The sequence below is a fragment of the Vicugna pacos genome, chromosome 4 (assembly GCF_048564905.1).
Source record: "Vicugna pacos chromosome 4, VicPac4, whole genome shotgun sequence".
Taxonomy (NCBI): domain Eukaryota; kingdom Metazoa; phylum Chordata; class Mammalia; order Artiodactyla; family Camelidae; genus Vicugna; species Vicugna pacos.
The window spans coordinates 4,650,052-4,675,782 of NC_132990.1; the positions used below are offsets into that span (position 1 = coordinate 4,650,052).

The 25,731-nt window shown below is 38.5% G+C and overlaps 1 protein-coding gene across 5 annotated transcripts in view; it reads left to right on the top strand.

Moving 5' to 3' along the window:
* The window catches only part of FANCC (FA complementation group C), a 183,718-nt gene that overhangs the window by 69,792 nt on the left and 88,195 nt on the right, over window positions 1-25,731 (top strand). The window lies entirely within an intron of this gene.

The following is a 25,731-nucleotide window of genomic DNA, read 5'->3' on the forward strand; positions in this document are numbered from 1 at the left end:
TCCTTCTAGCAATCGCTATCCTTTAAAAAATTATTTCTCCCTACCAATCTAGTTTAAATACTTATAATTCCTCTCCAAGTGCTTCTCTCCCTCTCTCAGAATCTGTGCTGAAAATTCAGAAGTGCCCTGGGAGCAGCAGTCTTTATTTTGTGTCCTAAAGTTTGTATCCTGGCCGGTGTGCTCAGACTAGCATCTGGTGCCCGTTGGCTCCTGTTGCAAACACCATCAGATCGGTTACCCCCCTGTGCTAGTCCAGATAGCTTTGGACTTCCTGAATTCTCCTGTCTGTGTCTGCTTCCTCTTGAAGGGCGGGCACACGTTGGAGACTGTTGTAGGGCTGGGTGGTGGCTGCCCTCACCACCAGCAAGTGGGCTCTTCTCCGACGCTCCATTGTCTTGCTGCAGTAACCCCAAGGACTCGCTGATGCTGGTCCAACTCCACTTAGTATGCACACAGTTCAGATCAGCTGCTTGGTGTTAGGAACTCACCCACCCAGATTCATGCGTGTGGTTTTTTCTATCACTCTGACTGGTGATATTCCATTCACTGCTTTTTACATTTCCTTTGTTTTATACAAAATTGCTGACGGAGATGACAAAGACAGTATTTGTATTTTTCTGTTTTAAAAGAAGAATTGAAGGGACCATAGAAGTGAAAAGGATTGAGGGAAGGAAAGAATGCAACATGTAATTGGAAGGACAGTTAATGTAAAGACTGGAGAAAGGAACTGATACATAGAATTAGGGAAGGAAAGGTATGAAAAACAAGGCTATAGAAATAGAATAACATATTTAGTTTTAAAGTTTTTAAATTGTTGCTTTTGTTGAGTTTTTGATATTTTAATGATTATTTAGGATTTTTTTTTTATTGGCTAGCTCATTAGATCCTGAAATAGGTCATCTAACAAAGTGTTTTTAGAGTAATTAGGTTAACTTTCTTCATTTAACTCATGACTATATTAGCGTAGTTTTCAGTTTCTAGCCTTGCAGTTTATATTGTGTGGATTTCTCTTTTTTTGATACATGTTCATATAATAGATAGGTACTGATTAAGTATAGCACAGAGAGGTAAAGCTAAACACTTAATTCCTACCTTCAGGGAATTTACAGACTGGTACCCAGGTCACTCTAGGGCAGTGTGATTGGGTTATTGGTTGAGCTGTGTACAGGGGTGATGGTGAACAGACAAGGGACACTTCTTCAGTCTTGGGGGTTTGGAGACATTTCCTAGGGGAGATGATATAGCACCTTTGAAGTTTTGAAGGATGACTAGGAGAGCAAGGATGGAGTTTTAGGAAGGATATTCCTGTCGGCAGAAAGCACGTGCAAAGAGTGGTGGTGAGGAAGCAAATGCTGTGTTCACGGAACTGCGGGTGCTTAGACCCGCTTGAGCTTGGGATGCTGTAGGACTGATGATGAAGTGTAAAGCCTTATGTATGATTATAAGAAGTTTTTATTTTATCTTGAAGGCTATGGAGAAACTACCGAAGTATTTTAATTAGAGAAGTCATATGGCCAGGTGTGAATTTTAGAAACTTAACAGCTAAAGGAAGTTGATCTAGAAGGGGGCAAGGGTAGCACTTTGGATACTGTTGTAGTGATAAAGGTGAGAAATCATGAAGGCCTGAATGAAGTGGAGAAGAGGGGTCAGATTTATGATATTAACATGGTAAATAGCCCAAAGATGTAACGACAGATTAAACACAGATGTAGTTAGGTGTAGGTGAATTTAAACATAGTGTTTTCAGGAAAGCGAGCTGGTTTGCACAGAAGGTTGGTAGTCTCAGGGTATGGGAACAGTGGAGGCTGTGGGTGAGGGTGGATCACCCAGGGAAAGTTCCTAGTGAGAGGAGGGGAAAGGGCCTGGGGACAACCTTGGAAGACACTGGCACTTAAGGAGTGAGCGGAAGAAAAGCTACAGTGTGGACTAAAATGGAAGAGTCAAAGAAGTAGAAGGAAAAAGGCAGCAGTGTTTCAAGAAGGAATGAGTGGTCATTCATATCTAATGCTGTAGTGCAGCACTGTCCAATAGTAACAAAATCCATTCTGCATAGATAATTTTCGATTTTCCAGTAGCTGCTTTAAGAAATGTAAAAAGAAATAGGTGAAACAACTATTAATAATTTATTTAACCCAGTATATCCAAAATACTATTATTTCAATGTATAACAATGTAAAAATTATTAATGAGATTACTTTATAATCTCTTTTTCATACTAAGTCATTGTGAACCTGTATATATGTTACGCTTAGTTCAGTTGCTAAATTGTCATCGGAACTGTTTGAGCTGTTTCATAAAATATACTGTTGAAAAGTAGGTTCACATACCCAAATTGTTTTAAAGAAACTTAAAACTGAATCAAATGTCTGTTTTCAAATTTAAATTTAATTAAAATTTTAAAAACTAAAAATTAATTTTTCTTCACTGTGCCTACTACATTCGAAAATTCTCAGTACCCAGATGTGGCTAGTGGTCACTGTATTGGACAGGAAATCTGTAGAACATAAAGCAAGATAAGGACTGAAAAATTCTAGTTGGGTTTAGCCACTACGGAGGAGTGACCTTGATGAGAACAGGTTTAGTGGGAGGTGGGGAGAAGTAGCCAGTTTGCTATAAGCTAAGGAATGGTGATGAGGAAGCAGAGATGATAGACTTTGGTTACTCTTTGAAGAAACTTGGCAGTGAAGAAAGGAGAGAAAGTTGATTGAAACTGAGGAAGTTCTGAATTTGCTTTACTGTGAGAAGACAGTGCTTACTAACAGAGAGGACTTGAGGACTTAAGAGACTGGGGAAAGTTTCCCTCGTTGTACTAGGCAAGCCTGTAATACTAAGTGATTAGAAAGGAGATGTATAGAAATAATATTAATTATTTAACTTTTGGCTGTCTAAAGCTAAGTACACATACCTATCACAAGTTGGTACCTTCATAATCGTATAATATTGGCCATAAATGCAAGACAGAAGAAGGGTGTTGATTTATGAATGAGTCGTATATGCCTTGGGTATACTTTCTTTTATCTTGGAAGTGAAGTTTTAGAGTGACTTATTACACTTTAAGGATGTATAACTTGTCATCTGGCATCCTTCTGAAAATTATATAATGAGCCATATTTTAATAATACTTGTTAGTTTCGTTCAGTGAGCATTTATTTGGTGCCTGATATGTGCTAGGCTGTTGTAATTGTGGTAATAAAGTCTTGGGTCATTCTGTGCTCCTGGAGCATCACAAATGTGATTCAAACAGACTGAGTCAAAAACCAAGAATTTCTTCTGTAAATTCTAGAATTCAGTAAAAATCCATGTTAATTATTAAATTTGAAAATGTTAGGCTGAGTCAGTGAGTTGTATTTTTAGAACAGAAATGAAATAGGAATTCTGTTTGATGTTTGCCATATGTTAGCCTTTGTTAATATATGTTGGAAATACATTAAGTTTTTTTGGAGTTTTAGTGGTAACCTCAAATATACCATCAAGTAACCTCAGTGGCTATTCTTACAGTTTAGAAACTGAAGTCACAGGACTCTTTCACATCTTTTTGGAATATTTGATTCTTGAAAAACTTAATTTTACCAGTGAATCCATGGAACAGATACTTTTTGAGCACCTGCCTATTGCCAGACACTATGAAAAGTGCCAAGGATCCACAGCAGTGGATCTGAAGACAGTGTGCTCTCAGAGTGTTTAATCCAAAGGGAAGGTCTTCGGGCCTGCCAAATTTAGGGGCTGTCTGTCTTCTTTGGGCAGGACCATACCACTATTATTTTTTATTCTGATGAGAATAAAATGGCAGAATGCCAAGAGTAGAGATCAGTCAAAGGGGTTTTACTCAAGTGAATAAATTTTAAAATGTAGTACTAAGCAATATCCAGTGTTCTCTGGATTGCCTCCAATTCATTCTTTAAAAAAAAAAAACAACTTTTAAATTAGAAAAATCTAACAAACATATTGAAAAGTACATGAAGCATAAATGGCAAGCTAAACAAGTTGCTGCAAATAAGTACCCTTGCGACTAGCACCGGGGTTCGGAAATAGAACAGAACAGAACATTGCCTGGCTCCTAGAAGCTCCCTGTCCCCCAGGTGACCCTTCCTGCTTATACGCCCTTTTGTCTCCCTCTAGCAGTAACTACTAGCCTGACTTTTATTTACATCGCTTTATGGTTTTACCACTTAATTATGCAGTTTGGCCTGTATTTTAACTTGGCATAAATGGAATAATGAAGAATGTATTTGTGATATTGTGATTTATAAGAAGTATATATTTGGTCAACACATATTTTTTATTTATATTCGTTCGGTCTTTGTCTGCAGCTCCTGGCTCAGAGCTCCCTAAGTGTTGAGAGTGATAAAAAGGTAGCTTTGTTATGTTAATGAGGTGGCTTTTGGAAAGCACCTAAGGATGGGGGCTGTTTGCCAGAAGAACCTTTGTAACTAGAGGGTTGGAACTTTCAGTCCTATATTCTGGGTTCCTGGGAAGCAAGACAAGGCTTGAGGTTGAATCAGTTGCGATCAGCCAGTGATTTAATCATTCAAAGCTATATAATGAAGCCTCCATTAAAAACCCAAAGGGTAGCCTTTTGACCCCTTTTTAGAGAGCGTCCACATGGGGGAACTGGAATGTTTCCACATGCCACCTTGTTGAGCCCCAAGCCCTACAAGGACAGAAGCTCCTTTGTTTGGGACCTCGCCCTATGCATCTCTTCATCTAACTGTTGATTTGTATCTTTTACTGTCCTGTTATAATACATTGGTAATCTGGTGTGTAAATGGGTACTTGAGTTCTGTGAGCCTACTCAAACAAATTAATCAAACCCATTGAGGGGTCGTGGGAAGCTGATTTATACCTCGCTGGTCGGACGTACAGGTGATAACCTGGACTTGGGATTGGCATCGTGAGTTGGAGGGGATCATTGGAACCTCCAGTTTGTAGCTGATCAGTTGAGGCACAGGTAACAACATGGACTGTCCTCTGCAGTACCAGTCTTAGCTTCTTTCAAGGAAGGCATTTCAAATTTTATTGTCAAATTTATTAGTCTTTTCCTTTGTGGTTAATAACTTTGTGTCTTATTTGAGAAAATTTACCCCACTTCGGGGGCATGAAGACCTTCCACATCATCTTCTAAAAGTATATTGGTTTGCCTTTCTTTCCCATTTAGGTCTGTGATCTATCTACCTGTAACTGTTTCATTGTGGTCTAAGGTAGAAGTCCATTTTCACTTTGCTTCCACGTGGATACCCCACTGTCGCAGTGCCATCATTGAAGTCTTTTCTTCGCTGCTCTACAGTGATACCTTTATCAAAAACCAAATGTCTTTTTATGTGCATGTAAGATCCTAAATCTGTCCATTGGTCTTATTGTCTATCTGTGATGCTTAATTTTATGTGTTAACATGAGTAGACCACAGGGTGCCCAGATATTTAGTCAAGTATTATTCTGGGTGTTTCTGTGAGGGTGTTTTTGATTGAGATTATTATATAAATTAGTAGGCTGAATAAAGCAGCTTAATGTGTATGGGCCTCATCTAAGCAGTTGAGGGGCTGAATAGAAGAAAAAGGCTGAACCATGAATGAGAGAATTCCTTCTGCTTGACAGCCTTTGTGCTGGGACATTAGTTTTTTCCCTGCCTTTAGTCTCAAACTGAAACATTGGATCTTTCTGCGTGTTGAGTCTGCCGGCCTTCAGACACCATTGGCTCTCCTTGTTTCAGGCCTTCAGAGTTGGACTAGTACTAAATCATCATCTCTCTTGGGTCTCCAGCTTGCTCTAGATCTTGGGATTTGTTGGCCTCTGTGATTATGCAAGCCAATTCCATATAATCTCTTTATATGTGTGTATACATAATCTATTCTTTTTCTCTGAAGATTTCCGACTAAACACTATCTTTAAGTCAGGGCCATACAGTCTTCATCAACGTGGCCTTAAACGTGTCTTACTCTCCGGGAGGCAGTCCTTCTATCTTGTTTGTGTTTTTGTTTTGTATCAGGACAGTCTTGGCTGATAATGGAACAGTACATTACCATTATATAAATTTTAGAATCTGTTTGTCAGGTTCACCCAAGAACAAATAACTTGTTGGGATTTTGCCTGGCCTTGATTACAAGCTGAGACTCTCAGTGGCCACTGTACCCTTAGGGCAGAATTGATTATTGTCAGTTTTGTTAACTGTCAGCAAATTGAACAGTGCCTGGCATAGTAAAATTTTGAATGGGTGAATGAATTATTGATAAGGTCTATAAATTCATTACTTCAAATGGTTTTCTTGATAATTTTGAAATTTTTTTGCTACATTCATTAGTTTAACCCATTGATTGATTGGAGGGGTAATTAGGTTTGTTTACTTATTTGTTTGTTCATATTTAATGGAGGTACTTGGGATTGGACCCAGGACCTTGTGCATGCTAGGGACACAGTCTGCCACTGAGCTGTAACCTCCCCCTAGCTTATCCTCTTAATGAGGCTGATGAGTAGCTCACAGTGGGAGTTAGTAGTGTCAGCTCTACCATTTCCTAGTTGCTCACTTATGTTGCCTTCATGGTAACATCTTTAATCTCTGATTTCTTTGCAAGGTTCGTTTTAAGCAATGTGTCCATTTGATGGTGACTTTAGTTAGACAGTATAATCAGTACGTCTTACTTGCTGGCCCCACAGGAACTGTAATGCACATCCTGAGAGTGAATCAAAGTCTGAGGGTTCCCTGCATGTGGTGGAGCCCCTGCTTTGTCCTCATGATGCCATGTGGACAGTGTGTGACACTTACTTGTAGACTGAATGAGGCTTCAGTGTTTATCTATTTACGAACTATTACTAAAAGTTAATTTCTTCTTATATACGAGTTCTAATATTTTTTCCACATCTCAGTGGATTGTCTTGTGTACAAGTTGGAATGCACATCCCCAACTTCAGTAACTACTAGTTTAATTGATAAAATTCACATGCTACCTTGGTACATGCACCTTCTCCAAGCCTTTTTCTCAGGCCTTACATCCTGCCGTTTCCCTTTCTCTGTACCCCACGCACCATGAAGGCCATCCCAGGCTCTTACTACATCCTAGAATCTACCACACTGGCTCCATTTGCAGCATTTTCAGGTTTGTACTTTGCACGTTCCTTTCCTCTGTTTGGGATGGATTTCTACCATTGTTTTTCTAAAAATCTGTTGTTTGAAAGATAATTTCAAAACCCAGCTCATTTGTCGCTTTCGTTTCTCTTGTTCTCCCTAAGTAGAGTTGCTCTGTTTGCACCTTAGCTGTATTTCTTAGTTTTCACGTTGAAAGTAATTGCATTACAGGTATCTTTTACCATGTTCAAGGGCAGGGGCTGTGTCATAGTAATCCTTGTAGCTGAAGCTTATCTGGTTTTGTGTTACCATATACTGTCAATGCTCAATAAATGTTTGTTGGATACATGATTGTTGTTGAATGACCAATGATATTTTGGTTTTTACCAGTCTTAATTTTCCCTAGTTTTTAAAATCAATATTCCTCATACCCTGAATGTAAACCATGAGTATTCTCTTCAGTGGAAAAAATGTATTTCTTGCTAATAATCAGTTAATTACTGGTCTGAACTATACATCGTTTCCTGACCCAGCTGGCATGGGTCAGTTGTGAGAAGCTGTTCTGTGTTGAATGTGCTGCCTCTCAGCTTCCTAGCCCTGCCAAGGAGTGCACTCAGGACTGCTGCACTGTAGGGTCCCTGGGGGAACTATTGGAAGGGCCTTCCTTTGCACTGGCTCTGTTTCACTCCTCTGAACAGTAGTAGAATTTATCATTTATATAGTTTTCGGGTTTTTTTTTTTCAATCTGTTTTGGAGTGTGGTACCTGGGACCTGAACATCTGTCCTTGAATTTGCTTCTCTTTCTTATTGTCATTTTGTAGACTTCCATCCACTGAAGACACTCTTTACCTTGTCACTTGATTTCTCCATCAGAACATTTTTCCTGCTTCTCTTTACCTGTGTTGTATACTGACCTGTTGATTTTTCTATGCCCTTTGTGCACTTTATTTAATATTAAATATTTTACTTCTATATTTACTTCACTAATTCTTTTTCAGTTTTTATGATACTTTTTTTTTTCATAAAGAGCCTTCCTGGGATTTTAGTGTTATCTTTTACGTGTCTGTCAATGCTGCATTTAAACAGAGGTGCAAGAGTGAGCATCTCTTGTAGGCAAGGCCTTGAACTAGGTGCTTCTCATAGATGATCTCATGTAAGCCTCACAGCAGCCCTGACAGGGAGGTATTATTGGCCCCATTTTAATGGATGAGAAAATGGAGACAGAGATTAAATAGCTTGTTCAAAATTACATAGCAAATAAATGGTGGGGCTGCAGTTCAAATCCAGATCTATGTGACTTTGAAGCTCAGGCCTCTTGGACCATATTATGTTGGTACAAAGGTATAGAATTGAATGGCTCAGGTTTTAGGGAAAAGTTATCACTTCAAACATTTTGTCTGGTAGATATATCAAATATTCTGAGTTTTGGTTATATTATATAACACTGTATGTTAAACTTTGCTGTCCCTCAGCTTTATAAAGGCTTTTTGCCTCTAAATGCATATAATAGTCTAATCCCAGTATTTAGGCAAAGAAAAATAAATTAAGAGGTACAATTTCCTTCTAATACTTTTCCCCTACTTTTCTCTCTGTTGGAATCTAATAAAGAGTAGTTTTGTAGTTTTGCTTTGTTTTTTCCTTTTTTCTTTTATCCTCAGTGGGGGCCGTCTTTGTGCTTTCCCCCTGCCATGCTTCACTGTGCTAGTATCTCCAGGAGAGGAGCTTTTATACTCGTCTGGTGTCCTGGATTATTTGCATCTAGTGCCCCAGGTTTTACAGCTGCAGCCCAGGGGACACCCCTGGAGTGCCTTACTCTAGAGGACCAGGGCAAGGGGCCTGCATTTCTACGTCCCATAGGAATATAACAATTGCAAAGACAGTTCTTGGCAGTCTTCCACCCCCAGGGCACTGCACAAATGGCAACGGAAACACACCTCCAGTCTTTCTGATAAAGAAGCCTATTTGCATGTCTGGGAGCTTTGGCTTGAGGCGCCGGCTTCTGGGCTGAAACACTCCTGGAGGCTTTTGGAAATACTTTCAGGAGACGGAGGCTGGTGAAGCAGTCACTATGTTCACCCTGTGCCTCACTACAGCTTGCCAGTATCTCCCAGAAAGGAGCCTATTTCTTGGTCTAGCACCCTTATTTTGGTAACTGCTGCCAGGGGACAGCTCTGTATCACCTGGCTCTGGAGGCCATCAGGATTTAGACTTACAGGTCCCACACGACTATAATCAACAGAGGAAGGGTTCTTAAACAACCACTGTCCTCCACTAGCAAGAGGCAACAGACCCAGGAGATCAGTCTTTCTGTGAACAAGTCCTATAACCTCATCGTTGTAGCTGCAGCCTGATGGGCAGGCTTCTAGTTAAACATGCATCTCAAGAATGACTGTTAACCTTTCCAGAGACCTCAGAAGGTGGGCACTACCTTCAAGCCAACTGATTCCCTGATTTTTACAGCTGCCACACAGGGGATCACCTGGCTGTGGTGGCCATGGGGGCTTGTATTCCTGGGTCTCACAGACTTTTACAGTTGGACATTTCTAGGTCGCCTTGTCTAGAGACCATCAGGGTTTCTGACCCACGGTCCCACATGACTGCATATATTTGCATACTTTAAAAGCTGCTGTTTGCAGGCCTTGCCTCCAGCCTTAAACTAGATGCTAACTGAGATCCCTCCCTTTGGGACACTGGCAGGTGTTGGCACATGCTCAAACCCTAGGAGCTATTAAAAATAAAATAGGCTGCTTGGGCAATCATAAAGGTACAAGAGACAACCAAGGGATAGGGCAAGGTTGAATAAAGGTGAACTTCCTACACAAGTTTACCCCTTCAATGAGAAGGTAGCTGTCTCATCTAATACACAGAAACAAACACAGAGTCGTGCAAAATGAGGAAGCAGAGGAATATGTTCTAAATGAAAGGGCCAAATAATGAAACATAGATAAGTAATTATCAGTAGCTCCTGATAAATAATAATTAAATAATAGCTGTATCAGTCAGACAAAATAGACTTTAAAATAAAGACTATAGTAAAAGGCAAGAGCATTACATAGTGACAAAGGGGTCAGTCCAACAAGAGGATATATCAGTTGTAAATATGTATTCACCCAACATAGGAACACCTAAATATGTAAAGCAAGTATTAACAGACCTAAAGGGAGAAATAGACAGCAAAGTAGGGAACTTTAATACCCTACTCATATCAATGGATAGATCATCTAGACAGAAAATCAATACGGAAGCCTCAGCCTTAAATGACACATTAGACCAGATGGACTCAATAGATGTGTACAGAACGTTCCATTCAAAAGCAGCGGATATTCTCAGGTACATCTGGAACTTTTTACAGGATAGATTATATGTCAGGCTAAAAACGAAGTCTTAAAAGATTTAGGAAAATGGAAATCATATCAAGGATTTTTTGGACCATTATAGTATTAAACTGGTAATCAGTTACAAACATAAAACTGGAAAAATTGACAACACACTGCTGAACAACCAAAGAAGTGACAAAGAAATAAAAAGCAAAATAAAAAAAATGCCTTGAGAAAAATGGAAATACCACATACCAAAACTTACGGGATATAGCAAAAGCAGCCCTAAGAGGAAAGTTCATAGTGATTCATGCCTATCTCAAGAATCAAGAAAAATCTCAAATAAACAATCTTATAACTTTTCACCTCAAATAACTAGGAAAAAGAAGAATAAACAAAGCTCAAAGTTAGTAGGAGGATGGAAATAACAAAGATCAAAGTGGGAATGAGTGAAATAGAAACTAAAAAGGCAATAGAAAAGATCAGTGAAACTAAGAGCTGCTTCTTTGAAAAGATAAGTACACCTTTAGCTAGACTCACCAAAGAGAGGGCTCAAATGAATCAAATCAGAAATGAAAGAGAAGATGTTACAATTGATATTACAAAAGTGCACAAAGGATCATAAGAGACCATGAACAATTATATGCCAATAAAATGGACAATCTTGAAGAAATGGATAAATTCCTAGGAACATACCACCTATCATGACTGAATCATGAAGAACTGGAAAATCTGAATAGATAGACTGATTACTAGGAAGAAGGTTGAATCAGTAATCAAAATCTTCCCAACAAACAAAATTCCAAAATTCTGGAGCTAGATGGCTTCACTGGTGAATTCTACCAAACATTCAAAGAAGAATTGATGCCAATCCTTCACAAACTCTTCTAAAAAAATTGAAGAGGAGGGAATGCTTCATAACTCATTTTATGAGACCAGCATTACCCTGATACCAAATCCAGACAAAAACAGCACAAGAAAAGAAAATTACAGGTCGATATCCCTAATGAAGATGAGATGTAAAAGCCCTCAAGAAAATATTAGCAAACCAAATTCAAGAATACATTAAAAGGATCATATACCATGATCAAGTGGTATTTATTCCAGAATGGTTCAACATCTGCAAATCAGTAAGTATGATACACCACATTAACAAAGTGAAGGATAAAAATCATATGATCCTTTCAATAGATGCAGGAAAAACATTTGTCAAGTTCAACATCCATTTGTAATAAAAACTCTCAACATGGTGGGTGTAGAGGGAATGTGTCTCAACATAATAAAGGCCATATGACAAGCTCCCATCAAACATCATACTCAGTGGTGAACAGCTGAAAGCTTTTTCTCTGAGATAAGGAACAGAGAAGGATGCCCATTCTTGTCACTTTTATTCAACATAGTGTTGGAAGTCCTAACAGAGGAATTAGGCAAGAAAAAGAAATAAATGGCATCCAAATTGGAAAGAAAGAAGTAAAACTATGACTGTTTGCAGATGACATGATACTGTATAGAGAAAACCCTGAAGACCCCCACCAAAAACTGTTAGAAATGAACAAATCCAGTAGCGTTGTAGAACACGAAATCAGCAAACAGAAATCTGTTGTGTCTCTGTACACTAATAATGAACTATCAGAAAGGCAGATTAGGAAAATAATCCCATTTATAATTGCATCAAAAATGATAAAAATACCTAGGAATAAATATAACCAAGTCAGTGAAAGACCTGTACTGAAAACGGTGAGACACTAATGAACGAAATTGAAGAAGGCAGAAATAAATGGAAAGATGTACTGTACTTATGGGTTGGAAGAATTCGTATTGTTAAAATGAACATAATACCCAAAGCAACCTACAGATTCAGTGTGATCCCTATCAAAATTCCAATGGCATTTTTCACAGAAATAGAACAAACAATCACAGAATGAATGTGGAATCACAGAAGACCCTGGATAGCCAGAGCACTCTGGAGAAAGAACAAAGCTGGAGGCATATACTCCTTGATTCAAACTATATTGCAAAGCTAATAGTAATTAAAATAGTGTGGGATTGCCATAAAAACAGATACATGGATCAGTGGAACCGAATAAGGAGCTCTGAAATAGACCCACACATATATGGTCAATTAACTTAGGCCAAAGAAGCCAAGAGTATGGAATGTTTCTTCAGTAAATGGTCTTGGGGAAACTGGACAGCCACATGTAAAAGAATAAAACTAGACTATTTCACAGCCTATAGAAAAAGTAACTCAAAATGGATTAAAGACTTTAGTATAAGACCTGAATCTATAAAACTCCTAGAAGAAATATAGGTAGTAAGCTCCTTGACATCAGTCTGAGCAGTGATTTTTTTTGGATCTGACCTTAAAAGCAAGGGGAAGAAAAGCAAAACTAAATGAGGACTACATCAAACTGAAAACTTCTGCACAGCAAAGGAGATCATCAACAAAATGGAAAGGGGCTGATATCTAAAATATATATTCATACAACTCAACAGCAAAAAAAAAAAAAAAAAGCAGAGGACTTGAATAGACGTTTTTCCAAAGAAGACATACAGATGGCTAACAGGCATGTGCAGGCTCAGTGTCACTAGTCATCAGATAAACTCAAATCAAAATCGCAATGAATATCACTTCACACCTGTCAGAATGGCTGATATCAGAAACACAAGAAATAACAAGTTTTAAAGAGGTTGTAGAGCGATGGGAACCCTCCTACACTGTTAGTGGGAATGTGAATTGGTGTAGCCACTGGGAAAACAGTATGGAGGGTCCTCAAAAAGTTAAGAATAGAGCTACTATATGACCCAACAATTCTACTTCTGGGTATTTGAGGAAAATAAAAACACTAACTTAAAAAGATAATTGCATCCTCATATTTATTGCAGCATTATTTATAGTAGCCCAGATGTGGAAACAACCTAAATGTCCATCAGTGGATGAAGGATGAAGAAAATGTGGTGAATATATACAATGGAATACTATTCAGCCATAAAAGAGTGGAATCTTGCCATTTGTGACAACATGGATGGACCTTGAGGGCATTATGCTAAGTGAAATATGTCAGAGAAAGACAAATACCATATGATCTCACTTATATGTGGAATTTAAAAAATAAAACAAACAAAAAAACCCAGGCTCATAGATACAGAGAACACTTATGCTTGCCAAAGGGGAGGGATTTTGAGGGGTGGGTAAATAGGTGAAGAGGTTAAAAGGGGCAAATCTCCAGTTATAAAATAAGCCATAGAGATGTAATGTATAGTATGGTAACTATATTGCATGTTTGAGAGTTGCTAAGAGAGTAAATCTTCAAAGTCCTTATCACAAGAAAAAAAATATAACTATGTATAGTGACATGGTAACTAGACTTATTGTGGTGATCATTTCCCAATATATAAAAATATGGAATCATTATGTTGTGCACTTAGACAAAAAATGTGGTTCTTGAGTGAACCCCCCAATTGTATGTTTTATCTTTAGTGTAACACATTGTCCGGGCATCCTACAGAGAGCATCTCACATGGTCAGAAAACCAATGTTCCCAGAGATGATGGTGTTGTGTAGACAAGAAGGGGACTCAGAAGAAACAGGCAGTAGGTTTGATGCAGCACAAGTGCATTAGGGATTGGTCAGCCAAGGGGCAGACACCAATACTTTGGAAACATGATTATGTCTAAGCTATTGGTAATTTGTTATTTGTTGTTGTGTTGGTTGGGATTTGAAAATGCTAGCCTAATGTGACTGAGATATAGAAACTTAGGGAAAGAATTATTGCCCAAGTTTGAATGGTACTTTAAAAGGCAAAATAGCATTTTCCTGGGAGTGATTAGTGAAACATAGCAGAGGCAAGATGAAATTCAGGGCCAAAGCTGGGATAAAGTTTTATTTGTCCAAAGGATGCTATGAATAAATAGCGAATTTAAGAAAATACTTAAAATTTCTTATAAGTTGCTTTAATTCATACTTGACTCATAGTTTTTTTTTTTTTTTGCCACCACTCATTACAGAAGACACATTTTGAAGATGATATCTTTAAAGAGGGATGGCAGCATCATGGTGACACAGGACTTCCCTCAGTTTAGTCTCCGTGTAATATCTGTAATTCGACAACTATCTATGAACAGAAGTGCCTCTGTGGGAGCTGTGGGATCTAGCACTATACATACACCAGGGGCCCCCAAGTCTCACTGTTGGAGAGCAGAGGGAATGAAAAGTGCCCACTGAACTGAGAAGGCACCTTGAGACCAAAAAATGAGGCAGGCAGCTCTCTGTTATCAATGGATCAGTTTATCACAGGGTAACTTTTACTCACACGGTGGGATCTAGATCAGGCAGACAGTGATCAGGGAGCATTCACAGCTGCACTCTGCACTGCTGAGGGGCCAGTGGGACAATTTTACTGTTAATCTAGGGTATGGGGGTAAGTGCTTGGAAACTGGACATGCAGTCCTAAGTTAAGATTTATGAGTAAGTAACTAGTCTCATGGGTCCCAGGAATACTTCAGAGAAGGTTTTCATCACTGAGGACTAACAGAGTGTTGAAGCTACCTGGTCTTAATGATTACTAAACATTGTCTATTAACTACAGAGCCTTGACCACAGAGAAGTGATTCACTGCTCAGCATAGTCCTGTGAAAGGACAGGAGAAACTGTAAGGCCCTAAGGTGTCATCAGTTATGCTGACAACCATATACTCACCTTCCTGTGCATTGGGTAAGAGGCAGAAAAACTTCCGGTTTGGGTGTGGAATTGGCAGGAGCTTGTGAACCTGCTACTTTGCTGGGGCACCTGGAAAACACTAATATGGGCAGATACCGATGGATTCAAGAGCCTTGTGGAAGTCTAGGTTTCTAGAGGAGAAATTGCAGTACTCCTTTAGAGCAAAAATTCAAGTTTGGAAGTTTGGGCACGGTGGAGTGGGGCTGTTCCCGTTTTTGGCTTCTGTGAGAAAGAACAAGGTGAGAATGGAGCTCTCTAAGGCAAATTAGTCGGCCCCAGCCACCACGATGAATTCTGATTTCATGTTGGTATGGACCATGATTTCAGGCATTTGAAGTTTGGAGTAACAGGAAACGACTGGATTTTCAATCAGTCAATAGGACCAAAGCCTGCAGATCTTACAGGAAGAGAATTAGACAAAAATGTTAAAACTTATAGGTTATGTAGTTCTCTTTAAATGTAAAGTATATTATTTTTGTTATAAAACTGGGAAACCTTGAGCATTCTTATTTATAGACAAGTTGAAATATTCTTGATATCATATATGTATAATGTATATGCATGCCACTAAACTTAATATATGAAGACTTGAGAGGGAAAGAGACTAAATTTGATCTGGTTTGAGTATTTCTTATTATCTTCTATTGTCTTTTTTTTTTTAATCTTCCATTGTCTTTTTCAACTTCTTATTTGAACCTTACTGACTTTTCCTGAAAATGGAGATTGTAACAGTTTCTACCTCATAAATTTTTTAAGATTAAATGAAATAATCTATGTAAAGCCCTTAAAAGATTGAGAAAGGAAGGAAGGAAGGAAAAAGGAAGAGGAGGGGGAAGGGAAGAAGGGAGGGAGGGAGGAAGGAAGGAAGGAAAAGAGAGAGAAAGAGAAAAGGAATGCTTCCCAGCCTCAGTTTATTTCACTTTTTCGCAGAACCCTGAAGTGAGATTGTAATATATTTGTCACCTCATACTCATTTCCATAGTAGCAGATTGAAATGGCATAAACTTAAAAAATGAGATTCATCACAGGATCTTGCCAAAAGAGAGACTGGCCTGCAAGTGACACTTGTATCCCATTTATAGCTTAGCATATAACAAAGGATTGGCCAATATAAGTTTCTTTTTAAAATATCCCTTCCTTTGATTTGCATCCCCATGAAAATTCCTCTTTAAGTCAATTATGAGCTGTATGCCTCTTTTTTCCTCCACGTTTGGAATTTTCAAATATAGTGTGACCTTGATGAATCATTATTTTTAAAAAGCTTGTTTGCAGCCTCCTTTGGAAAACTGACATAACTTAGATACTTTATGGACTTGATTTTTACTTTCTGCAAATATTACATGTAGATCATCTCCGAAGAATAAAGCACAAGTATAAACTAATGTTCTAAAAATAGTGTTTGTTAAGACTTGCATGATTCAAAGGTACAGGCTTAAAATTGAATATAACAAAAAGTCAGATTATTAAAATGGAGTGAAGTTATGCACAGAAAAATTCTCCTACTAAGGTGAAACAGTCCTGCATTGGAGATGATGGTTCTTTTTTCATCCATGGGCCAGATACAATGTAGAAAGCAAGCTTTGTGCTTCTCTGGACTTCTTACACATGAAAGCAGTCTTGACTTGGTAAAACTGCTCACTTGCATGAAAAGCATTTAGACTCTGTTCTAGGTGACGTTGGCCTCCTCCGACCAGGGACTCAAAGCTCATGCAATATGTTTGCTTGCAGTGTCCACGCTATCTGGAATGGAACACTGGTTACTGGCCAGAGAGCTCCTTCGCTGTCCTTCACACTGCTGGGGACAGCAGAGGGCAGAATTTTCTTCATGTGGCCTTGAAAATATATCTCCATTTTTTCCCCTGAATTAAATACTTTAAAAAAATTTTTCTTTTACTAAAAAAGAAATTTAGAAATCAACTATTTAAGCAGTCAGCTTAACCAGATGTTAAATTCCACAGAATTGGATTGTGTCTGTTTTGTTTAGCTTTGTATTTCTAACTTATAGCAGGCACAAAATTTAAAACTGCTGAATGGATTAAAATTAAGTAAATTTTAATAATTCAGAATTTTGTTCATTCTCTTTTTCCCAAAGTATAGATTACCAGACTTTGATATTATATTTTGAGGTGAAGCTGTTACAAGATCAAATATAGAAAGAGCCATGGTAGAGGTATAAATTTTTGTGTCGTTGGGGGAAGGCAGAGAGATGTGTGTGTGCATATGCACTAAGTCCTAAGCTTACATCTTCAGGTCAGACCTCTCCCCTCAGCTCTAGACTCATAACTGCCTGTCTCATGTCTCCACTTGGATGTCCAAGAGTGTCTTAAACTAAATATGTCCAAAATGCTTTCCTGTCTTTTCTCCCAAATTTATTTCTCCTACAGGCTTCCTTAATGGAGGTAAAAGCAACTTTCATCCTTCCTGTTTCTCAGATCAAAAAGTCTGGAATCATCTGTAGCTACTCTTTCCACATCTAATCTATGAACAAATCTGTCGACTCTGTCTGTGAAATACGTCCAGGATCTTACTGCTTCTCACCAGCCTCACTGCTTCTGCCACCATCCAAGCCACCATACCTCTCGTCAGGACCACTGCCGTATACGTTCTCTGTCTTCCTGCTTGCCTCTTGCTCTCCTAGAGTCTCAGTCCAAATGATCTTATTAAAAGCACCTCTGCTCAAAACCTTTCAGTAGTTTCCTGTATTTAGAGTGAAATGCATTGTGTGTTTTGGCTTACGAGGCTGTCCATGATCTGGCCCTAATGACCTCACTGATCTTCTCTCCCTTTTTCTCACTTCACCCCGGCCATGCTGGCCTGGTTGTCCTTCACGTGTACCCAGCAACCTCCTTCCTGGGGTTGATGCAAGTGTTTGCAGAGCTCTTTGCCAGAGAGCCACATGGTTCTTCTGGCCACAGCTCCTGTGTCGCCTTATCTGGGAGGCCTTCCTCATCATCCTGTCTCAAGTCCTCTCTCTCCTTATTTTGAGTCGTTTTTCTTCTTAGTGCTGATCATCCCCTGGCATACTGATTTTTTTTTTTTTTACTCTTCCTATTACCTCCCAACTAGGTTACAAGTTGCATGAAAGCAGAGACTTTGTTCTAAAGCCTAGAACAGTGCCTGGTACATAGAAAGCATACAGTAATATTTGCTGAATGAATAAATTAATGAGTATGATTTTAAATCGTAAAATCTGGTGGTGGTGTTGGGTGGGGGGAGGGGGTTTCTACTTGGAAAGAAGAGAATGAATAGACAGAAGGTTGGACATGGCCAAGAAAAAAATGAAAACGCCTAAAAGTGAATTTTCCTAAATATGTATTTTTTCTAAGTAAGTCTATTTTTTTCCCTAAGTAAATATAAATAAGATAGTGGCTTTAGTATTGAAAATACATTTGAGAGTACGTTAGGGCAGGACTTAGTACTGATTAGTTGTTAGGAAAGGAGAGAGGAGTAGTTAAGAAAAATGGTGAGGTTTGGGGGAACTAGTAACACCTGTTAGAAACCACTTGAGATACAGGCTATGAGAGGTAGGCAGTTGGAAATCATGTTAGATTCTTAACTCTTAAAACAGGTTAAAAAATGTAGCTTATGGTTCAGTTGGGCTACTCTGGATTTGGTAGACAAATCAGCCAGTTGCAGCTGAGGTGAACCACCATAGGGAATAAGCCTTCCTGGCTAAGCACCGTGTAGCAGCAGATCAGAACACATCCTTTCTGCGGGCAAGGCAGGTCCGAAGGGTGCAGGGAGAGGAGCGTGTGGTGCTGGACATTTTTAGTTTCTTCTTCCAAATTGACCAACTAGGTCAGTTCTCCTGGAGAGGCCAGAGTGAGGGGATTGAGAGATGATGCTATAGGTTGGGCTGTTTGGAAATCTGACTTTGAGATGGAGATTGGTGTGCGGGGTGGGTGTGTTCTGAGGGAGTGACAGCTGTGGAAGGAAAAGGAAGGAGGCAGGATTGTGCAGAGGGAAAACTATCTGCATGTCATCTCCACAGAAAGCTCTGCTGTGCCTGCAGGGGTAGAGATGGGAGACCCTACAAAGCTCTCCTGCTTTGGGGAAGAGGACTGGGCCTTTATTCTGTGTCCATCAGTCAATGGGCTATGACTACCCTGGGAAGGGGGTGTGATTTTAGGCAAAGCAGAGATGCTGAGGATGGTATAGACATGACATCACAACATCCTTCCAGATACCAAAACTGTCCCTTCCCTGCTTTTCCCTCCTGGGGAGTGGGGGAACATTCTGTCTTCTCTGGAAACTTGAGGAGGGAGAATTTGTTTCCCTCTAAGAAAGACTCGTAGGTTTCGGACTTGGGTATCGTGGTGGTTGGTAGTACCATTCACTGAGAAATGTAAGGGGAGGAGATGGCAGGATCCCTGACATAAGCCAAGAAAGGAACGTACGAGAGGGAGGAGGAGATCAGATCATCCTGGCAGCTGCCCCGTGTTCCTCTTCTCTGCCTTGTCCCGGAACAGTGCCATGTAGAGACCTGTCTCTCTCCTGCCTTCCCCACTGCTTCTTGTTGGCCCTATACATACATCCTTGGGACCACAGTGTAGGGAGTATAATACTAGTTGAGTCTTCTTCCATTTCTCTTCCTATCTGTTATTGAGTAGAACTGGCTGGGAACAGGCCACTGAGAAAGGAAAAGTGTGGAAAACTTTTTTATAATTTTGCCAATGTATTTTCCTGGGGCTTTGGAAACTACCAAAGCTGTTTGCCATACTGTGTTAGGGTGGTGGAGTCTGGTAATAGGCTCAATTCAGCAAATACATAAGTAAGTCCACAAAATGACATTTGCCCTACTAAATATCATGTTTTTGTTTAGTCTGATAAAGTTTTCTCAACATTTCATAGTTTTGCAGTATAAGCATGATATTTAGCATTTTGCAGGGCTCTGGAAAATGTGAAAATCACTGTTATCCTCATTTGCAAGTATTGTAAGTCTATTTGATGTGATCAGCAGTTCATTGCATATATGAAGTCTAATTGTGAGTGTTTTTTATGTCTTTATATGTGCATGTTTTGAGGGGGTGGAAATACGCTGAACTTATTATTAAACTTCCTAGATTGAAAATCTGCTACCTCTGAAGGGGCAACATGAGATACCATTTGTATTCTTGGCTGGGTTTTTCTGTTTTTCATTTCATTTAGGTGGAGTTCTGCTTATTATAACTCTAAATCGTATCAGGTTGTTTTTTTAGTAAGTTGCCACCACTCAGATAAGCCAGATTAAGACATTTATTGCCAATTAGGAACAGGATGTTTGAGATGTTTAGTGATGTTCTCCGGATGACCTGTTTTATGTTTTCTGTTTGTTTTGTTTTATTTTTGTTTTATGATCATGTTGGCTTTTGCATTAAACTGTAGCTTTAATTGAGTTGGCTTGGTAAGGAGAATATTGACCAGATCCCTTCTCCAACGTGCAGCTCCTTTCTCATTCAACCACTCCCCCCCCCACTCACCCCAGTTCTCTTACTGTGCCCCAACCTGAGTCTGGAGTGAATGGAATTTTTAGATCTGTGTATTACAGATAAATACGTGTTTCTAAGACATAGGCTCACTGTGTTTCAATCTAAATTGCCTGGATAGTGCTCCTTGGGCTGTTTAGGGATAAATCCCCATGAAAAGCAAATTGAAACAGTAATATCTCTGGTGGGGGGCTTTTCTTAGTGAATAGCCTCTGAGGAAGGGCTGTGTGGATGTCTGCACTACATGTGGTGGCATGATCTCTACATCTGTTTTGAAGTTCAGTTGCTTCGCAGACCACATATGTGTTTCTTTAGGGGGCTGACATCCCTCCCAGGATCCAGGCACTGTAAGCTGATAACTATAACTGGCTCATTTTTGACCTAGAGATTGTATACTTTGTCTTAGTTTGACTATTGTTCCTATCAGATCTGGTTCTGGTTAGTATTGACAGCATTGGAGTTTCTGTAAATTAGCAGCGTAGCAGAAGAACCAGGCATATTTAAGCCCGTAAATCTTGATTCCCAGATCTTTTAAAAGCTTTGTGATCTGAATAGTTCTTTACTCTGTGGTAGATATAGCAGTGCTTATAAAAATCCTGGCTATAAGAAGGCTTTCATAGTTCAGCTGGAAATAAAAAATGACCTCAAGTGAGTCACTCTTTTAAGAATCAGAAGATCCGAATCTGCTCTGGCTCTGCCAGTGGGACCTTTTATGAACTACATACCCTTATTTCCATATCTTAAATGAAAGATAACAAATACTACATGATTCTACTCGCATGAGGAGTCTAGGAGTAGGCAGATTCAGATTCATAAAAAGAAGAAAAGTACAGAGGCTGGAGGAGAGAAAGGGAATTTGTTTTAAAGGGCATAGTTACAATTTTGTAAGAAGAAAAGGTCTGGAGATCTGTTATTCAGCAATGTGAATATGCTTAACACTACTGTTCACTTAAAAATGATTAAGGTGGTAAATTTTATGTTATGTGTTTTAATCACATTTGAAAGAAATTTTATATTTAGAATGACTGGTGTTACTGTTACTGTTAATTGAGTGCTTAGCGTGTGCCTTAGATATATTATCTCGATAAACATTCACAACTCCATGAAGGTAGGTATTGTTACCCTGTTTTATAGATGAGAAAATTTAGATTTAGAGAAGTAATTTACTGGCTAGTAAGCGGCAGACCGTTTTGGACCTAGATGTGACTGTAAAGCCATTAAAAAAATAGAGTGCCAAACCTAAGCCAGATGATCCCTATCTTTTTAGCTCAGGAATCTGTGATTCTAGGATTCTGAGATGTCCCCAGAGATTTTGGACTGAATTGTGTTCCCCCCAAATTCATGTGTTGAAAGTCCAAAATCCTGGGAGGGTGTGTGTATACATATATATATATATGTGTGTGTGTATGTATATATATACACACACACGTATATATATATCAGTGGTAGAGTGTGTGCTTAGCATGCACGCGGTCTCGGGTTCAATCCCCAGTACCTCGATTAGAAAACAAATAACTAAATAAACCTTATTGTCCCAACAAAAAAATAAATAAAAAACACAGAAACAATAAAAAACAAAATCAAACAAGTTAAAAAAAAAATAAAGCCCTAAATCCTAGTACCCTACAATGTGACCTTATGTGTAAATAGGATCATTGCAGATGTAATTAGTTAAGATGAGGTCAGCCGAATAGGGTAGGCCCCTTACCCAAAATGAGTGATGTCCTTATGAAAAGGGAAAATGTGAACACAGAGACAGGCACACAGGGAGGATGACATGTGAAGATAAAAGTAGAGTTTGGGTGATACCTCTGTGTGCCAAGGAATGCTGAAGATTGCCAAGAAACCACCAGAAGCCATGGGAGAGGCAAGAAACAGATTCCTCCTCATGGTCTCAGAAGGAACAAACCCTGATGATACCTTGCTTTCATCTCTAGCATCTAGAACTGTGAGACGGTAAATTTTTGTGATGTGAGTTTAAGTCACTCAGTTTGTGGTACTTTTTTATAGCAGCCCTAGCACTCTTCTAAAATTAAAAAAAAAAAAACAAGCAAAAGGAAAAAAAGTTAGCTATATAATTCCTGAGAGTTTATCCCAAGCAATATTCAAATTAAGAAAGGCTCTTAATACATGATGTTTATTATAATAATTTTTTGTGATTAGAAAGAATGGGAAGCAACCCAAATGTCTAAGCATTAGTGAATAACCAAATTCATCTACTTGATGAAATATTGTGTTGTCATTTTGTATAGCCTATGAAATAATGTGAAAATGTGTATAATGTAAATATATTAAAAAGTTGAATGCAGAATGGTTTATACAAAATGATAACAGCTGTGCAAAGTATATATGCATTCACTAAGGTCAGAAGGGAATACAGAAATGAAAAAGCTTTCTGAGGATAGTGGAATCTGGGTGGATTTTTCCTTTTAATGTTTCTTTTAATTTGTTACTTTATTTCATATAATTATGATAATGTATTATTGTGGTTATAATATTATCTTATAAAAATCAACTTTATTGAAGCAAATGTTACATAGAATAAAATTTACCCTTTTAAAGCATACAGTTGGATACTTTTAATATATACATCCTTATAACTACCATTACAGTCAAGAAATAAAACATTTCTAGTGTCACAATGTTCTCTATTGCCCTTTTACAGTCCGTCACTCTCTCAGCCCTGGTCTTGGTCAACTGCTGATCTGTTTTCTCTCACCAGAGCTTGGCTTTTTCTTTTCTATGATTCCATGTAAACAGAGTAATATAGTATATGCTCTTTTGTCTAGCATCTTTCATTCAGCATAATGTTTTTTAGATTTATCCATGTTGTGGTTTATCTGAGTAATTGATTCCTTTTTATTATTGAGGTATATATTCCCTTGTATTGATGGACCAATTTGTTTATCCATTTATCTGTTGATATTGGTTTAGATTGTTTCCAGTTTTTGGCTATTATGAATAAGTTGCTGTGAACATACTTGTACACGTTTTGTGTAGGCATATGTTTTTATTTCTCTTGGATAACTGCTTAATATTGAAATTGCTGGGTTGTGTAATAAGTATACGCTTAATGTTAAGAAACTGTCAAATGGTTTACATTCACACCAGCAGTGTGTGAGAGTTCCAGTACCTCCACATATTCATCTGTTGTTGTTTTAGTCATTCTCATGGCTGTATAGAGGTCTCCTTTTTGTGATTTTAATGAGAATTTAGGTGTAGAAATGCCTGTGTGAATCTCTGCTTTCAGGTGTTCTGGGCGTATACCCAAAAGTGGAATTGCTGGATCATGTGATAATAGTCTGTTTAATTTTTTTTGAGGTACCACCAGACTGTTTCCATAGTGACTGGGGCATTTTATTTTCCTACTAGCGGTGCGTGAGGTTTCCACTTTCTCCAAAATCCTCCCAACACGTATTATCTTTTGTTTGCTTGTCTATTTGTTTGTTTATTAATATTAGCCATCCTAATGGGAATAAAGTGATTTCTCATTGTGGTTTTAATTTCCATTTTACATATTGATTTGATTTTTTTATGTATTAGCACATATGTTAACATACTAGTTGCCCTCTCTATAATTAACATTTTTAGACTACAAAGCTTTATTATAACCTGTCCTATAAGCATATAAATAAGAGTTTACAGAATGTGCTTGAAATGTTTTAAGAGTCTTTGTTCTCTAATAATTATTATTAAGATTTTTAATTTTTAAGAAATGGTTGTACATCTATGTCAGATCTAGTAGGAAATATTCCAATTTAAGACTGAATGTTTTGGAATGGTTATGCGCAGGCACTCTGCAGCATAACTGCCTGGGTTCCAATGCTAGGTCTGCCACTTATTAGCTTGGTATTGTTACCAAGTCCAAGCTCATACTACTCGAGTATTTATTTTATTTTTCATTTCATATAGGCATATTCCTTTATTTTTAAGTTTTAATGTCTCATTAGCTACTATTTCTGATGTCAGTGTGTTTGCCTATAGAATGTACTATTTTGTTCCCAGTATGCTACTCTAAGATCTGCTCTAAACATAAATAAGAACTAAATTGTTTGGGATTATGTGTAATGACATTGAATAAGGGCACAAGAGGCTCCCTTAGGAATATTCTAAGATTTGGACTTCCTGTCTCTTGATTAAGCATAGTTCTGAGCTGTTAGCTAACTTTCCCATAGGTAAGGTATGATCCTATTAAAGCCTTTTGTTCATGTTTAAGTAATTCTAATGCAGTGACATTTGGAGGTAAAAGATTATGACTTACATGTTAAAGGACAGTGGAAAGTAAGGGACCTGGCAAATGAGATGAAGTCTGAAGCTCTGGGTTTGAGCCTTGGCCCTGTTACTGGTAAGCTGTGTTATTCGTTAACTATTGCTTCTTTAACAAATTACCGCAGATTTAGTAGCTTAAGCAATACATTTTTGTCTTGCCATTCTGGAAGTCAGAAGTCCAGACGGGTCTCACTGGGCTAAATGGATTTTGACAGAGCTGCATTCCTTTTGGAGACTCTAGGGGAGGATACATTTCCTTGCCTTCTCCAGCTTCTAGAGGCCTCTCCACATTCCTTGGCTTGTGGCCCCTTCCTCCACCCTCAGAGCCAACACATCCTTCTCAGACTGCCATCTCTCTGGTTCTTCCTCTCCTGCCTGTTTCTACGTTTAAGGCCCCTTAAGATTGAACTGAGCCTAGGATAATATCCCCTTTTTAAAGTCAGCTGATTAGCAACTTAAATACCATCTGCAACTGTAATTCTCTTTTGTCATGTAAAGCAACATATTTACAATTTACAGAGAATAGGACGTTTGTGTGTGCATGTGCACACCTACCCATAAACTTGGTGTTCACAGACCGGTCACATGGGCAGCTTAGCGGCTTTCTTATCAGTGGAACTAATATCAATGCCATCACCCACCTCCAAATTTGGACAGGGTTTTTTGGAAGGACTTTAAAAAATGAACAATTTGCAAATTTTTGTTGCAGGTGTTACTTTTGTTACAATTTATACTGAAGCCAATATGTAATACAAGAGGGCACCTAAAAACTCATAATCCACTTTAATCCTTTTACCTGTGTGTCCATATATCAGGCACTTTAAAATTCAGAAGATTTGTATGAATTTTAGTGTATTCTGTATAATGTATATAAATTAGATATTGCAAATACGCATTACACAGGCT